Source organism: Triticum dicoccoides, chromosome 5A (assembly GCF_002162155.2).
Source record: "Triticum dicoccoides isolate Atlit2015 ecotype Zavitan chromosome 5A, WEW_v2.0, whole genome shotgun sequence".
In the NCBI taxonomy this organism is placed as follows: domain Eukaryota; kingdom Viridiplantae; phylum Streptophyta; class Magnoliopsida; order Poales; family Poaceae; genus Triticum; species Triticum dicoccoides.
In genome coordinates, this window is record NC_041388.1 from 246032253 (window position 1) to 246036081 (window position 3829).

The 3829-nt window shown below is 38.5% G+C and overlaps 1 long non-coding RNA gene across 1 annotated transcript; it reads right to left on the reverse strand.

Annotated features, from left to right (window-relative positions):
- Positions 1 to 567: 567 nt before the first annotated feature.
- On the reverse strand, positions 568 to 3609 carry LOC119297170. The gene is made up of 3 exons (XR_005145561.1): positions 3084 to 3609; positions 1112 to 1385; positions 568 to 909 (listed from the first exon to the last, which is right to left on the reverse strand). It is a non-coding gene; the product is annotated as an uncharacterized LOC119297170 (long non-coding RNA).
- Positions 3610 to 3829: the final 220 nt, after the last annotated feature.

Consider the following 3829-nt stretch of genomic DNA (forward strand, 5'->3'; position numbering starts at 1 on the left):
AGCTGTACATCGGGCGTCCTGTTGGATTTACCCGACTAACCTTCCTTCGGTGCCCCTACAACACCACTTGTTGTGCCGCTCTACATGTTGTCACCAGTCCTAATTTCTACAACTCATAAAATGTATAACTTATTCAGGACATAAATTTGTCACTGTATCCACAATTGAATTAAATTTGAGATATAATTTTCCAATCAAGATAAATACATCTTCAATCTTATTGTCAATGTGCACTGGAAATGTGGAAATGTTAACATTGTACTCTGCAGTACACAACTTCATCTAGCAAGATGTAAAATGTTAACATTTTTCTAGATGGATTTACTAATAAAGTTTAATATTCAAGTAGCTCTAAGCGTGTAAGCCATGGGGAACCATTCTTTCAGCCAATCAACATTGTTTCAAAGCAAAAGAAATTGACAAGTGAAAATGAAATAACATATCAACACAGAACCATGACTGGTTGTCTCTGCATAATAATACTAACAAACTTTGCAAACACGTATGAAAAAAGTACAGTCATGAACCATGGTGCATATATATAACAATGTCCGAATTAAGATGATGAGCATTACAACATGAGGAGGTAACTGATCTTAAATCTCTTACATATGAACATGTCTTCTCTAAATGTAGGCCATGGCTGAGAAGCAAACCGGATCTGGATATTCAGTAACTAAAGCCAGAAACTTATCCACCTCTTCATCTTTAAACAACATATTTCTCTAAGATGGTAGTATATCTGTATATGCTGAACAAGGCCCAAAACTAAGGATTAGGAAGGGTATCAATATTCAGATCTGTGAAGGTGCACTTCTTCACATACTAATCGTCTTTTCAAGTGCGCAAACCTTCTCCGAACACGGGGTCCTTTCCGGTGGATGGCTCCCTACTCCAATCCTGCACAATCTGTGACATATAGAACAATTTACTTCACATCACATAATGTTTGTCATGCAATCTGAATGTACTAACACAGCCAAACAAAAGCTAGGGCACTCTGCCTCATTGAGTCCCATATGTTTGATTCGCTTATTCAGTTTATTGTTAATGCATCTAATCACCCACTCCTCACTGACGATAAGCATATGCACAAAATTGAACAATTTACCTCTTCGTCCACCCAGGGGCATGAGGGTCCATCTTCCCTGTCTACATCACTGACCTTGTATCAGCATGGTCGTCATGTTCTTCAATCACGGCAAGCTGCCCCCCTTCCCGCTCGGCTGCCGAGGACTACATTCTCTTCCTGGCTCTCCCTGTCCGCAGACCCGCTGCATGCTGGCACAGAGGGATGTACTTGAACCCACCCACTATACTCTCAGCGTCATCCAGCAACGCTGTGCCCGCCATCACAACCCCTCGTCGAGGAAGATTGGGCCTATCTGGAAACAGAAGAAATATTCAGAACCTGGACGAACTCGAAATTGCTTCCAGTGAAGCATCAAGCAAGAATGGTTAGATGTTTATCACCTTTTCCAACCCAATTACACATGGTATGAAAGAAATTGATGAGAACAATAGTACATTTTCTCTTACTGGAAATTAACACCAACAAATCTACAGCAGCACATTCACATATAAGAGATCCAAATCTTGATGATAGGTTCATGCATAAAGCAAGAAAATTTGAATATACCAGAATCTTATTAAGTGATCCTAATTCCATGTGAAGTTGCCTAGGAAAAATATCAGTGAAGGATCAAGGTGGACAACAAACAACAGCAATGTATACTGCTTGAATGGAAATAATCAAAAATGAAATCCTAGTGGGTACAAGTATTTTGAATAATGAAGAAAATTAAGAACTAATCATACACATGGTATGAAAGGAATTGATGAGAACAATAGTACATTTCCTCTTACAGGAAGTTAACACCAACAAATCTACAGCAACACAAGCACATATAAGAGATCCAAAACTTGATGATAGATTCATGCATAAAGCAAGAAATTTTGAAAATATACTAGAATCTTATTAAGTGATACTAATTCCATGTGAAGTTGCCTAGGAAAAATATCAGTGAAGGATCAAGGTGGACAACAAACAACAGTAATGTATACTGCTTGAAGGGAAATAATCAAAAATGAAATCCTAGTGGGTACAAGTATTTTGAATAATGAAGAAAATTAAGAACTAACCATACACATGGTATGAAAGGAATTGATGAGAACAATAGTACATTTCCTCTTACAGCAAATTAACACCAACGAATCTACAGCAGCACAGGCACATATAAGAGATCCAAAACTTGATGATAGATTCATGCATAAAGCAAGAAATTTTGAAAATATACCAGAATCTTATTAAGTGATCCTAATTCAATGTGAAGTTTCCTACGAAAAATATCAGCGAAGGATCAAGGTGGACAACAAACAACGATAATATATTCTGCTTGAAGGTAAATAAAAAAATGAAATCCTAGTGGGTACAAGTATTTTGAATAATGAAGAAAATTAAGAACTAACCATATAAAAAGTATTCATATTCGTAACAGAGGGAAGAACTACCCTCCTATAAACATGAAAGGACAACGGTGTATCATAAAACGAAAGCCATTCAGGTTTAACTCAAAATACAACACACATGGTAGAAACTGCTTAGTCTGTAGCTTCAGTAAAAAAAATAGTTATTTTGGATCCCATGGCTACATCACACGGTTATCCTGAGAATGATGGATACAGGATTGAAATCGCTAGATAAAGGAAAAAAATCAATATTTATCAAGAAAGCACCTGAACAACTGGACTGGTTGAGAGTAGAGACTTGAGAAGCTAGAACATAGGAGTATTTTGCAGAGGTGTGAAAGAAAGTAATACTCAAAAACTAAATTATTGAGATCAAATCAAGCTGCATTAGCAATGCAGTAGCAGTTATTTTATGGACATTGTCCTCTGTGTGCACAATTATTGTCTACCAATCTAGGCGATAGAGACATTTCGTCAATTGCTCTAAGGATGGAGCTGACAGTAATACTATCAATTAGAATCACAAATGAAAATACCATTATCCCCATGCTTACTCTTACTCTTTGTTCCCCTGTAAGTGGAATTGGAGGAGTAAACCAACATCAAAAGCTTACCGGGATCACGAAGGAGAGGGTCTTCCTGGACCCTGTCTTGGACACGTCGAGGACGTCGCACCCTCAGAACGCGCGGGGGCAGGGCGGCGCACTGAATCTTGCTTATTTCCGTGTATGTCTTGGTTATCTACGACGGCGGCAGCTCGCTGAACCGTGTGGACGGGCTACAGCTCTTGCGCTTACCCATGCGTCAGCGGCGGAGGACTCCGAGTGGGGAGGGGACTTGGTTCCGGAAGAGGCTTTCCAGGATCCATCCAGGGAATTGTTTCCTCTTGTGCATGAAACTTAAGTATTGTGTAAATATCAACAACTTGTGCATGAAACTTAAGAAGTGCACCCATGATAATACATAAAACAATATCTTATCTAGAAACAATATTGTAGTTAAAATTGAATGGCAAACAGCAAAAAATATGGTCATGTCAACCAGATCCACACATGGACAATTACCAATGTAGTTAATTATGAGCGAAGAGGAATTTGAGTCACTTTTGCAGCTCGTATTTTGGTATTGTACTCCTTGACTCTACAGGTTGTCTGCGCCTGGAATAGTAAGAAGAAAAAGAGATAATTTATCACTTCAGCCACATACAATGGGAGGCTTGAATTTCAGAATTTAACACCGTTATAACATTACGTAGTACGTACAACAGCATTAGCAACAACAACTACAGAAACCAGTACAAAGGTCGTTGGATGTCTTCAGAAAACTTAGAATATAAGTCAGAAGAAAGCAGTCTGACCAT